Source organism: Caretta caretta, chromosome 6 (assembly GCF_965140235.1).
Source record: "Caretta caretta isolate rCarCar2 chromosome 6, rCarCar1.hap1, whole genome shotgun sequence".
Lineage (NCBI taxonomy): Eukaryota > Metazoa > Chordata > Testudines > Cheloniidae > Caretta > Caretta caretta.
Window position 1 is genome coordinate 79100953 of NC_134211.1, and position 14809 is coordinate 79115761.

Sequence of the window (14809 nt, forward strand, 5' to 3'; positions counted from 1 at the left end):
CTATTTCACTAGGAGGGTGGTGAAGCACTGGAATGGGTTCCCTAAGGAGGTGGTGGAATCTCCATCCTTAGAAGTTTTTAAGGCCCGGCTTGACAAAGTCCTGGCTGGGATGATTTAGTTGGGGTTGGTCCTGCTTTGAGCAGGGGGTTGGACTAGATGACCTCCTGAGGTCCCTTCCAACCCTGATATTCTATGATTCTATGATTTACTGTTTTCAGCATTTTCTATTAATACATGACCTCATCCTGACTTCAGGGGGAATTATAAGGGCTGAGTACTATTCAGAATCAGATCAAAGATTTATAATCTAACTATTTTCCTTTTCCTATTCTTCCTTACCACAGGCAAACAGACATCAGTTCTGGTTTCATGGGATGTTCTAATACTTTCAGTGGCCTTAAATATCAGCATGGGTGAGTTACTACAATTTGCATTTTTTATAGTCTTCTATATCATATTATGTATAATGTCACTTTTTATTTACCTGTGTTCCATTTTGATCACAGCAGTAAAATAGCCTTCTTAAATGTCAATAACAGTTTATACCCCCAAAGAGTAGGATACGAAGGGCAAAACACATAAAATAACTTGACTCCATTTAAAGCCTCTCCATGGTTAGAAACAGAATCAGGGATACACAGAGGAATTGCTCCATTGTAGCTAGGTGGTCTTGGGGGCACAATACTGTATTGAATTACTTCACTTCTGCATTTGCCTTTGAGCTTTAGCCTTTCATATAACGGAATCTTTTTGGGGGTCTCACCACTCCTTCATGCAAGGAGGGGCAGAAGGGAAGCAGCCTCAGTGGGTATGTCTACACTGCAATGTAAGCCCAGGATTAGTAGAAATCAAGTTAGCTGACCCTGGGTTTGTTAACCTAGGGCTTGAGGGTACACTTTTTTGTGACCCCAGTTTAGGAATTGTTGACCTCTGGGTCCCAACCTAGGGCTACAGTGTTTGGACTGCATTATGAGGGCCCAAATCCAAACCCCATACTCCAGATTTCCTAGCACCCTCCCCAAATGTAGCCACTCTAGCCCTTTGATTGTGATGCAGTATGGAAAAATGTGAGTGTCCAAACTTGACTGTCCAGAGAACAAAGCGTCAGTCCACAGGATTGTGGAATACTTTTCGCAGACTCCCAGAGCATAAGTCCAGTTGGGCTGCATACACACTGCAGTGCAATAGGGCTCAAACTCTGGGTCCTGGCTTGACCCTCAGGAGGTCCTGAGACTCTGGGTCTGAGCTCTGGGTTACCATGATTTGTGTGTAGACGGAAGGGGGGTTAGGTTTGAGACTGAGTTTGAATGCTGGGCGTATATTGGAATGAAAACATACCCTTTGGCACAATCTATGACCCCCATGAGGATGCCCAATGTGGGTGGGATTCTCATAGGCTAAGGGACTAGAGGGGTAAATAGGTGGCTACATATTGGTGAAGCTGAGAGGGGTGCATATCTTTTCCCTCCTCCCAGCTTGGAGATTAGCAGGAAAAGTTATCAGCGTGGGGCTATTACCATCTGTGCAGACCCGCTGTGCAGTGGGGATCTCCCTAAGAGGGAAATTCTGGGGGCAGCAATAGCAACACACTAACCCTGATATTGCAGGATTGCACTGGACAGAGAAGAAATTGGGGTTCCAGAGCTATCATGGGGGTACAAGGTCTCCACAGAAAGGCCATCGTCTCCAACAGATCCTGAGGATCTGTATGCTTTGTGTGTGTGGTGGGGGGGCGGGGGGTGGGAGGTGGGGCGGTGGATCAGTGGCTGATTTTGGAGGGGTAAGGTAAGTAAACAGTATATTCCTTCCCAGTCACCTTCTGAAATCTGGGGTTAAAGCAATCTGGTTTTCAAAGTATTGTATACTGTGTTGAAATGTCCCCTTCACAGGTGGATCGCTGCCTAGTCACATGGGAGTGGGAAATGTTATCTCCTTGCAACTTCTCCTCTCCCTTGCAGCTAACAGAAGCGCCTCAGAGGAGGTTTTGTGAAGAAGGACGTCCACAGAATTCTGGGCAAGGATTAGGCTGAGCAAGGGACTGGCCCCTCTTTATTGCACTGTCCTCTGACAACCCCTAGATTTCTATTTGGAAACCACATAAGGAATTAACACAGGTCAGAGATGTATTAATTCCCTATGGGCTCCTAACACTCTTATATCCTTGGAGTAGGGTTACTACCTCTAAGGCACAAAAAAACAGGACATCTGGGATGATCTAGGCCCATAAAACTGGACCACTGGCATTGGGTACTGAGCAGCTTTACAAATTTCCCAGCATAGCTCTCTCTAAAAAAGTACGATCCTGAGAAAACCTGGACTGGTAACAACCTTACCTTTGAGGTCTCCCATGTCCCCCTAAATCAGGGGTTCTCAAACTGGGGGTTGAGAACCCTCAGGGGGCTGTGAAGTGGTTACATGGGGGTTGCAAGCTGTCAGCTCCTAGTCTGGCCATGCATGAGGCTGTGACCTCTGAGCCCCTCCAACCAAGTATTTTATATTTAACAGTGTTAAATACTAAAAAATGTGTTTTTAATGTATGGGGGTGGAGGGGGGGTCACACTCAGAGGCTTGCTGTGTGAAAGGGATCACCAATACAGAAAGTTTGAGAATCACTGCCCTAAATAATTTTCACAGAGGAAAATGATATTTTTTCTCACTATAGGTCCCTGTGTGCCTGACCTCTAGAACTAGCCTGTAAGCCAAAGAAAGCTTGTAGCCTATCTGAATACTTCTCCAGTTGAAGTTCATGCAGCCAGGAAAAAAAAAAACCCTCATTTTGGCATTAGTACACTGGGAGACTTTCCCAAGAGCCTGATCTCCATATATGGTTCTCAGACTGCACAATTATCAGACCAGATTTTGATCTCATTTACATTGGTGTAAATCGATAGCTTCATTGTCTTCAATAAGAATATGCCAGCTCTAATAGTAAAATTAAGATTCAGATCTAGCCCATTGACTGCCCCTAAGAAGAGGGCAGCTATAGAATATTGACTGATGATATACGTCTGCAAGCGAAAGAAGGAGCTATTGTGGTTGTGGATCGAGAAAACCCTAAGAGTTGGGGAAAGCTGGAAATCAGTAGCTTAATTAAGACTCACTTAGGCCCTGAATCTAAAGTTCATTAAAAACTTTTATATTTTAGCATTTGACTGCTATAATATTGTATGAATGGCAAAGCTGAAAAATATACTAGTTTCAGGCTACAGCCAACTGACTGGAGCAGAAACAAAGTCAGGCGCATCATAGCAACATTGTTCAGGACATGGTAGAAGACATTTTCAGGGGCTGAGAGCGTAGCTATACACATTTGCTCAACGTTGTAACTGGGCACATATGGCCAGATCTCTAAAGTGTGAAGGATTACTACAAATTGGGAAGTTTTCTATGGAAACACACACAAATGAAATAAGACACAAGTTGCAAGCCAGCAACGAGCTATCTTTACCGTGCTCATAAATAGCTGTTGCCTTACCATAAATTTTAAGATATATTGTTAAGGTGGACTAGCCATTGAGTGCAATTTGTATTTTTTTACACAATTAATGGATTATCACATGCAAATATAGGTGCACATAAGAATGCAAATCTGTTACAGAAAACTAGATGGCCTCCAGTCTTAGAAAGTTAGACCGTAAGATTTCCAAAGACATTTTTACACCGCAGTTTAGTGTTACACAATTAACATATTCACAAGCCATGGGACAAATTAAAAAGCTCACACTGGTGAGCAGTTACTCACATGTGTAGTCTGTAGTAGGATAAATCTCTCTAAGCCTCCTTGGGTAGAAGGTGGGCTCTGCTCCTGTTCCATAGTCCAGACCACATCCCTCCAGCTGTGCTGGTCAGAGCATCTGCCCTCTTATGGGGTTGGAGGAGCAAGTGGAGGGAGGTGGAAAGAGGAGCCAAAGCAGTCTATAGGGTCAATATGATTCTACAGCCCACAAAGAGCAGAGTCTTAGGCCTTCAGGACACCTGATGGGGAAGGTAGGGGGAGGGAAGAGAAGAGAAAGTACCAGCCCTTCTCCTTTCTGAGAGTGCCTTGACAGCCAAAGTTCTCAAGCTATTTTGCTGGTCCACAACCCATTCTTCCCTGCCTTGGCTGGAGACCTTTGACTTGCTTCTTCAGAGTATCACCCTGTGCTTAATAAGGATCCTTCCTTTTAAGGACTCGCCCTCCTCCAGCCTTGACAAGCTTCACAGGGGTTGATTGTGTCCAGAGGGGCACTTTTAACCCTTTCTTGACTGGGTGGGGATTTGCCCCACCACATAATCAACTGCCTTCAGTAGGACAACTGAGTAAAGATTCCCCAGTGGGTCACTAAATGATTTTAACTGGCTCCTGAAAACAATGGAAAAATACTTTAAGTACAGTATTTTAAATTGTGAGACTGTCATGCTGTAGAACAAAAATATTAGCAACCTCTTTACAATTTTCTATATATAAAAATGCATTGCATATAATGACAGCCCTCTCTACATTTTGATCCATACTAATATAATGACAAGGTAGCAAAAATGTGTAGCCTGCAGTTAGAGAATAAAGGAACAAATAATTCTTTGCTACACTACAATAATAATAGACTACAGGAGGGAAGTCTAAAAATAGTATGCTGAAGCTGTCCTTGATTTACTAAGACAAGGCAGTTGTGAACTGTATTTGAAATGTAGCTATTAATTGCATTGTGGAATTTGAGAAGGCAGAAGAGGCCAATTTGCATGGAGACAAATTAAACAATGTGTGTTGACTGCAGGATGCATATCACCTTATCATAGATAATCCAGAGTTGGGGAACTTTAAAGTATAAATCAGCTATCCAGCTAGATCAGATAACATCTGATAAATACTAGAGGATTTCAGGTTGCTTTAATATGTTGGTAAAAATTAATGTGTGGATCACAAATAATTTACTCAGATGTCAGTTTATGTAGGATGGTCTGGAGTTCGCATTCAACTAAAATTAGACCTACAAACTACTCACAAAGGTGCTAACAACACTGTCCATATTGCTTCTCAGATACCAACAATCAGTACAGTGGGAAACAAAAATGTAGGGAAATTCCTAGTCTCACTGAACCATAAGAGAGCTACATAAAATGGAATTATCAGTGACTAAACTGAACCAGAAACACTTAGTATTTGTTCTATAATTGGGGATAGACAGTGATGCATGGAAAGGAATTTTCTCCAATTTTTCTGGTATTATTGAAGACCTGATACTACAATAATTCTATTGTCAAGCACTTGACTTTATTTGGACGCTCAGTCTCTAAGTATATTTAATAATTTTAGAAATATCTCATGGCCAGAAATGAAACTGTATTGACAGTGAGTGAGATTCTGTATTAAGCCTCTAAGGGTATGTCTACACTGGAATAAGAGACCCGCAGCATGGCTGTGGCTGGCCCAGGTCAGATGACTTAGGCTAGTGGGGATTAGGCTGGAGCCCAGACTCTGGGATTCTCCCCCCTTGTGGGGTCTAATAGCCCAATATCTAAATAGCCCTGTAGCCTGAGCCCCATGAGCCAGGCCAGCCATGGGTGTTTAATTGCTGTGTAGATGTATCCTAAGGAGATGTTTATACTTCGAGCTGGGGTTGTAATTCCCAGTTTAAAGAGACATACCAACGCTAGCTCTGATAGAAGCATTGTGCTACTGTGGCAGCACAAGTGGTGGGAGGCTGCACCAAGTACATGCTTGGGGTCCTGGATGGGTCGGTAGTTGGGGCAGCTAGCCCCAAGTTTCACTCATGGTGCCATGACTATGCTTTTCTTCGGCGAACTAGTTCAGTCAGAGCTAGCATGACTATGTCTCCTCGGACTAGGAATCACACCACCCCAGCTCGAACTGCAGACATACACTAATAGGCACAGCACAGAACTCACATTCCAGCAGCAGACCCCTGTCATTTAAGACACCTTCCACCCTCCAGATCCTCAGCTGCTCGAGGGTGCGGCCTCCTGGGCCGCAGCATTGCCTAGATTCTCCACAGCGTTGCATGCTGGGGTCTCTGCCCCTATCATTAGCAGCCCACTCACAGTGCACCTCCTTCACTGGAGTGAAGGTGCACCTCCTTCACTGGAGCATATGAGGGAATCTTTGGGAGGCAGCTTTATGACTGTTTTCCACAGTGGCTGCTAAAGGGGATTCCTCCGATGCGTGGCAATGGACCTTCTAAAGCCCACTTTACACCACTTCAGCTTTTTTCATGCAGCCTAAAGGGGCTAGAATGGAGATGAGGTTCTTTCTAAATGACAAGGCCTTGAAAGTACTTTTATTATATTTTTCTATATATTAAACCATCTGACAGTATTTATCCCCTACTTCTGGAAGTAATTTGAAGCCATTGTGGAGAGTTAGTTACCGATGGAGTAAAAAGACATGGATAATGTTGTTGAGAGTACACTTACAAAATTTGCAGATAACACAAGATGGGAAGGGTTGCAAGCACTTTGGAGGACAGGATCAGAATTCAAAAAGACCTTGGCAAATTGGACTGAAATCAACAAGTTGAAAGTACTACATTTAAGAAGAAAAAAATGGGGAATGACTGGCTAGGCAGTAGTACTGGTGAAAAGGATCTGGTGGTCATAGTGGATCACAAAATGAATGAGTCAAAAATATGATGCAGTTGTGAAAAAAGACAATATTCTGGGGTGTGTTAACAGGAGTGTCTTATGTAAGACACAGGAGGTAGCTGTCCTGCTCTACTTGGCACTGGTGAGGCCTCAGCTGGACTACTGTGTCCAGTTCTGGGCATCACACTTTAGGAAAGATGTGGACGAATTGGAGAGAGTCTAGAGCAGAGTAACAAAAAGGAGAAAAGGTGTCAAAAACCTCACCTATTAGGAAAGATTTAAAAACTGGGCATGTTTAGTCTTGAGAAAAGAAGACTAAGGGGGGTGGGCATGATAACAGTCTTCAAATATTTTAACAGCTATTATAAAGAGAACAGTGGTCAATTGTTCTCCATGTCCACCGAAGGCAAGACAAGAAGGAGCCAGCTTTATCTGAAGCAAGGGAAATTTAGGTTAGATATTAGAAAAAAGTTTCTAACTATAAGGATAGTTAAGCTTGGAACAGGCTTCCAACGGAGGTTGTGGAATCCCCATAATTGGGTGTCTTTAAGAACTGGTTTACCAAATACCTGTCAAGAATGGTCTAGGTATATTTGGTCCCATCTCAGCACTGGGAGCTGGAACATATGCCCTTTTGAGGTCGCTCTCATTCCTACATTTTTATGTTATTAACATTTTAGAAATAATCAAGAAAAAATATTGTAATCTAAGAACATGCTTACTTTATCATGCTATGAAATTGACTTAAAAAAATCACAGCAGATCATAGAGCAGCCTTCCCAATCACAAGCGTTCAAAAGTCATGACTCAACCACTCCTCCTGCTTCAAAAATAATGAGATTTTCTTAAGAATCATGAGATTAAAACAATAAATAATTTTTTTAAAATTTGATTTTACGTTCATTTCTTTTGGGCTCACTGTTCAGTTTTGCTCCACAGCCATGAAGAATAGAAACTTCCATTTAAAAAAAATAATCTGAGATTCTCATAATTCTTTGACTACCGAAGCCAGAATAAAAACACCAAACATAGAATTCATGTTAAAATCATGACAGCTGCAACAATAAAAAAAAAAGGGGGACATACAATGTAAGGCCCTGATCTTTCAAAGACTTACACAAGTGTTTCTCATTGGGACTACCTAGAGTGTGTAAAATGAAGAACATAGATTCCAATGCCAGAAGATGATTGATTCCCAATTATAAGTCACATTTTTCTGATTAAATTCTTCCTCCCTGATTTGGTTCATAATTGTTTTCACGTGAGAGTCTTTGAAAGCTCCGGGTCTAAGTGTGCATATGGGTACACAGTTTATATATTTGTTTTTTCTGGATACTTTCTTACAACACGTGTGTACATTATATTCATTAGCCATAATAATATTAAAAAAAAATAAAAATAGAATTTAAAAAAGCTAGTCCTGAAAAAACACGATGTTAATCTACTATCTAATCTATTAAAAAGACTGGACAACGACGTCAGTGGTAACCCAAGCTTTGTCCTGCAAGCACTTGTGCCTAACTTTACACAGCTGAATAGTACCAGTGATGTTAGGCATGTGCAGAAGTGTTTGCAGGGTTATGGCCCTAGAATAAAAGTAGATTCTACCTTGCAGCTGAAAAGAATGTGAATGAACATTGCTCCTTTCCTTTCTCTCTCATATGCACAAAAAGTAGTTACTTGTGTGTGCAGTTAGATCCAGCTGCATCTGGTACATGAAGCTGCACTCTGTGCCAGGTTCTGGCAAAGGGGTTTGGGAAACTTTTCCCTTTTTATATAAAGTGTTATCTGATGTGAGATCATAAAATGTGCTTTTTGTGATCATCAGTAGGAATAAAACTGAACCATCTGAAGGTCCATGGGAAATTAACATAAAATGGACACAAACCCAGTTAATATGAATAAAATGCATGGAAATAGATTTGGGGGATTTTTCTAGTACTGAGAAGCCTAGAACTGCATGAAGAACTGATCCCATTGATTTCAGCAAGACAACTCACAGTACTTAAAGCATGCGCTTAAGTCTTTGCCTGATCTGCTAACTCAAGATAGTTCCCTTTTGTCAGTTATGACAAACTATTCTGAGACATCAAGGACCATTAAGCTGCTCTAGCTTTTGAGAGATTTTTGTTTTTAAATAAGGTAATTTTTAAGAACCATTAGCACTTCCTCTTTGACTGGCAATCTTAACTTAAAAAAAAGTTACAATGCATTTAATGCTAGCAAAGCAAAAATATCTTAGTAATTCTGGTTTTATACGACAATTACATTCCTGCTGATCTGCACAGGTATTCAGAACTATCTTATTAAGAAAATATTCATCTAATTTAATGCAAACAATGCTTGGGTGGCAACCTAAATTGGATGCGTGAACACAACGAACAGGACTCTTACATCAAAGAGGATGGGCGTTCCTCCCTCCTCTTTTTTTATGAGAAAGGGTTATATATGAGTTAGTTTCCATGCATTTTTATTTTATTAGTCTTGTAGATAATTGGGATAGGAAAGCTGTGGATTTTTGTTGAAGTTTGTTTAATCTTTTTATAGTGTTTAGTTTTATACTGTTTATACTGCATAGTTTAGTTTTCACTGGCTTAGAAGTATAAAATGGTTGGACCTTTTTTCACAGTCTTTATTGCATCTCTTTTCTTCTAAGCTCGTTGCTTGGCCAGATGTGCACTTGGGTTTTTATTGTATCTCATCTATAAGCTAAGTAAAATTGTATTGGAAAAAATATACTCCTAACATTGCCGACAACACTGTGTCAACATCTTGCTCAGGCTATTGGTTAGCATGGTCATTGTTTGTGTGTGTGTTACTAAAGAATGTAGCACAATTATACTGTCAAATATTAGCATCAGCCCTGATTATAGGAGGAGGCTATTTGCCAAGTTTGGTTGATAAACTATAGAATGTGCATCACATGTGACAGGGCCTGACCTCTTGTTGCCCAACACAGCCCTACTCACTCCGTTGCAGAAAGTCTAATGGTCAGTTGCTGTCTGGTGTGGTGATACTTTAGCCACTAAGCACAGCTATGACATACTTGAGTCCCACCTCTTCCAAGGTATTAAAGTCCAAAATAAATGAATGTGACAAACACAGGATCCTCCAACAAGTCTTTGGCAGGATTCTGCCCTTCAGTTCAGCTTTGTTCATCATCCCCAGCTTTGCTTCTATCCTGTCTCTCTGGGTGGGGTCAACCGATCACCTAGAAGGCTTGGTTAGGCAATAAGTTGTCTTGAGACTATTGGCTGAGTCTAAGCTTCCCTCACTGAAGGAAAACCAGATTGTACTCTCCTTCTTTGTCAGGCCCAAAGCTGGGTTTCTTCTTTTAACTCCCCTTCTCACGCCTGACATCTGCTGCAGGTGAGGTGGGATAGGTCCAGTTACAGCTAGAGGCCCGCATTAACCCCCTCACCCCGGCCAGTGTGGAGCTCGTATACCCCATCACAGTGTGAGGGTGAAACTCAGTGGAGAATCTGTTGATAACATTCTCTTCTGTGACTGTTCATTTTCTCTCTTTTTTTAATGGCTGGGAATGAGCTTAGTTGCAGACTAGTAACATATGGTAATGGACTGGGGAGATGAGCCTTCACTGAAATATAACACACACAAGGACACTAAAAAAAAGTAAAGTGTGAAAATTTGTTGTTGAAGCAGCAATAGCTTGGCTGTTGAAGTATTAGCAGCTTGTTGTGCTGTTGGGAAATGAAATGTGTGCCCACTGTGCATAAAAAGAGCTCTTGGAAAAAAAAAAGCTTAAAAGGTATATTACACATTTTCTCACCTTTTTTCTTTGTGTTAAAGTTATGTGGTGTGGCAGGCAGTGCAGCAAGTGGTAATATAATGAATAGGGAATCAAATTAATGTATCCTCAACCTGCCTAGGCAAGTGGGGGTAATGACACAGGTTCCCATCCTCTTTATATTATTCACACAAATTGTCCCATTGAATAGGATCACTTGTGTAAGTAAGGTGAGCAGAATCTGTCCGATACCAGGAAGGGTTAAATCTGCAGAGTAACCTCTCCCTAGAGAAATACATAGCCACTAGATATTGCCCAGATTCCCAAACAGAAACAGTCTCATCCTCTCTTAAAACAACAAATGATACCTATAATATCTTGGGCCACTCTCCCCAACTCCACTGTTGTCAGGGAGCCAGCTGCAGCAAGTCCTGTCTCCTAGCAACATACTGGACACAGCTGATCTTGGCAGGGCCTGCCTGATTGATTGCATATCCTGATTGGTGGAGGGGTGGAGCTAGCTACTATTTGACCTAGCAGTAGCCAGCCTTTGCTGGCTGTTTGTTGTGTTCTAGTCCTGCAGTTGTGGTTGGTTCTGTTTCCTGTGCCTGCCAGTTTGCTTTTGTGCCTGCTTCAGTTCCTGCTTATTTTCATCTCTGATGCTCCTGGTTCCACTTCCTAACAATGTCTCTGGGTCACCCATTGGCTTTGGCTTTTCATTATGACTCTGGGCATCCCATAGTCCTGATTCTTGACTCCAACTCACCTCTGTTTTAACTAGGGTCTCCAATCTTCTAGGATTGTTCTAGAGTCTCCAGGAATTAAAGATTAATCTTTAATTAAAGATGTCATGTGATGAAACCTCCTCCAGGAATACATCCAGCCAAAAGTGGCAACCTTAGTTTAACCCCTTGCTTGCTCAGAGTTTGTCCCACTCTAGTGGTTGTTAGGCCAGATAGAGATTGATGAGCCTATAACAGCCCTAGTTAACAGACATGTGTCTTCTAGCTCATGCAGTAGAAACTCATGCATTTAGCTCCAGAGGTCCTAATCTTGATTCCCCACTGCCAAAGCTCCTGTGTGGGTCAGCATGACAAGTGGTGACCTGTATGGGGAGTCGGCAGAAGGGATCAAATGTTGGAACTTAATGCATGAGCTTCTACTACATGAGATAAGAGACATCTCTATTAGACAGGCTCATCAATCTCTAGGAGGCCTACCCACCATTAGAGGGGGCCAGAGTGCCACTCTGAGCAGGCAAGGGTTACACTAATTTTAACCTCCTGGCCTGACCATCTCCATGGCTCCATCCTGACTGCTCCCATCCTGGTTGTGATCATGATTCATATAGTGTAAAGCCAGAAGGGACTATTACAACACCTAGTGTGACCTCCTCTGTAACATAGGCCATTATATTTCACCCACTTCATTTTTACCCCATGTTAATTTGAATAATATGCTTTATCAAAACACAAATCTTCCAGAAAGCCATGCAGTCTTGGTCTGAAGATGTCAAGAGAAGGAAAATCCATTTTACTTGCTAGTTTGTTTCAATAGTTAAGACGGTTAAAAATTTGCTTTTTGTTTCTAATTTGACTTTGTCTGCCTACAGTTTCCAGCCATTGCTCCTTGTTATGCCTTTCTCTGCTAGATTAAACAGCCTTCAGTAGCCAATATTTTCTCCCTTGAATGTACTTATACACTATAATCAAGTCACCTCTTGATCTTCAGGAAGTAACTCCACTGAAGTCAATGGCCGCAGTCCTCCATTATGTCCAAGCTGTGCTTGGATGTAGTAGAGAGAGGTGCCCACAGAAAACTAGTTTCAGCTCCCTGATCCTTGACTGTCCAAGCGCAGCATAAGTTGTAGCAACAAGAGGCCTTCTATACCTTATATTACTGGCATAACGTCCACAATGAACCTCACGCTGGCAACAGATCAGGAGTAACGGAGCTCTGCTGCAACCTTTCCCTGGGGTGCACCAAGACACTCTTCTCTCCTTATGATAGTGGAAATGGGGTGGTTAGTACAGGAGTTGGTAGAGTTGTCTGTGCTGCTTTGTGTTGACTGGGAGTTGCCCTACACAAACAGAATTCCCCACCATGAATTGCCAGTCATATTTAGGTCAATTTGCACACAATACAAAGGGGAAAATGGCTTTGGCAGATTGGAAAAGCTGGATCCAATGGACGTACACCAGATCAGAATTAGGTCAACAGGATTCATTTCAAGATAAGGATACACAGCACTATGGGATGTGGCTAATTATGGCCCAGCATTCCAGAGTCAGTTCAACTCACCACTATTTGAGGAATATAACTTAGGTATCGGTCGCGATGCCTTGCTTCTCCCTAGGCTGGCAGAATCTGGGAGCACTGCTGAGGTTTCTCACATAATCCCCTCTAATTACTCCGGTATTCTCATGTTTTGTAGGGACCCACAAGCAGCCCTCTTCAGCTGTAGGAAGGTGGACCGGAACGGTAAAAGGGATGGTGATAGGAGATTATAGGCAAGAATTCTATACATGTTAAACCAAGGCTTTTATTCCAGCAACAAAGGAAGTTGAAGCTGTTGGGAGACAGCAATTTATAGGAATCTTTCGTTACATCAAAATCACACCATTGGGGCATGAGTGTAAATATCATCCAGGTCTGCTAAATGTCATTCTAATACTGAATTATTAGATTAATGAAATCATCTATCTGTTCTACGGTTTTATACTGCTGTCCACCACCACCACATCTGTGTGCCTCTAAGATTAATGTGAGGATTTTCTATAGCACTTCTATGCAGTTTTTTGAGACAATGCATCAGTATTATAGGCCTTAAATGTAAAAGTGCATGTGCAAACTGCCTCATGTGCTGAGGACTTTGGTACCTACCTATTTTTGCACATGTGAAAGCCTGTCATGATTCATTAGATTCTGATTTCTTTAAATGGCTGAGAGAATAAGCTGTGCTGAATGGAATCATAGAATATCAGGATTGGAAGGGACCTCAGGAGGTCATCTAGTCCAACCCCCTGCTCAGAGCAGGGCTAATCCCCAATTTTTGCCCCAGATCCCTAAATGGCCCCCTCAAGGATTGAACTCACAACCCTGGGTTTAGCAGGCCAATGCTCAAACCACTGAGCTATCCCTCCCCCCAGGAATGGATATTCCTGTTTTTGTGTCTTTTTGTAACTTAAGGTTTTGCCTAGAGGGATTCTCTATGTTTTGAATCTAATTACCCTGTAAGGTATTTACCATCCTGATTTTACAGAGGTGATTCTTTTACCTTTTCTTCAATTAAAATTCTTCTTTTAAGAACCTGATTGCTTTTTCATTGTTCTTAAGATCCAAGGGTTTGGGTCTGTGGTCACCTATGCAAATTGATGAGGATTTTTATCAAACCTTCTCCAGGAAAGGAGGTGTAAGGCTTGGGAGGATTTTGGGGGGAAAGACGTTTCCAAACGGACTCGTTCCCAGTAACCGGTGTTAGATGTTTGGTGGTGGCAGCGAAAGTCCAAAGGCAAAAGGTAAAATAGTTTATACCTTGGGGAAGTTTTAACCTAAGCTGGTAAAAGTAAGTTTAGGAGGTTTTCATGCAGGTCCCCATGTCTGTACCCTAGAGTTCAGAGTGGGGAAGGAACCTTGACGTGGTGTGCACACATTAGGCATTTCCAGTGTTGCTAATCCTTATTTGCCTTCTGGTTTCTGAGCCTGTAGGGTCAGATTTTCAAGTTTTTGTTCACAACCGGGAGGCCTAGAAATGATTTTATTAAATGAAAGCTGAGATTCTCACCTCATTTCTCCCGGAGCTGGAGCTTTAAGCAAAACACTAAATATTGTGAGATTTACATTAAAATCACAAGAGTTGGCAATAGCATGTTTTGGATGCACTTTTATACATACACACAAAAATTGGACCTGACAGTTTATGAATTAGTAATACAGACAGTCTTTCTGGTCTCAGTTACACCAGTATAAAACGAGTGTGAGACAGAATGAGTGTGAGACAGAACTTGGCCCTCTGCCTGTTTCAGATGTTACTCTTGTCCTCACCCTTCTGATTGTCTTTTACCCCACATTTTTATTTTAATTCACTGAAGAAGTCGTCCCTGTAATAGAAACAAGCACAGGTTTCTTATAGAAACTTATTGTTTATGCCTGGTGGCTTGATGAGAGCTGGCTTATAGCTATATGGAACTGTGCTAAGTAGTGATCAGATGTACTCAATGAATGCAGATCATGTTTTTATTTATGTAAATGACTATTATTTATATTTATACTTGTACTGACGTACTCAAGTACGGAGCAAGTTTAAATAAAGAAGAAGTATATGTTGGGGAAAGTGGCCAAGTACTGATAGGAGAATGTGTGTGTGTGTGTTGTGGGAGCATTAATTCAACGCTCTCTCTGCAGATGTATTATGATACAGTCTTTAATTACAGGTTTACATACTATTTTGGTATGGCACATTCAGCAGCAGTTCAACTTCCC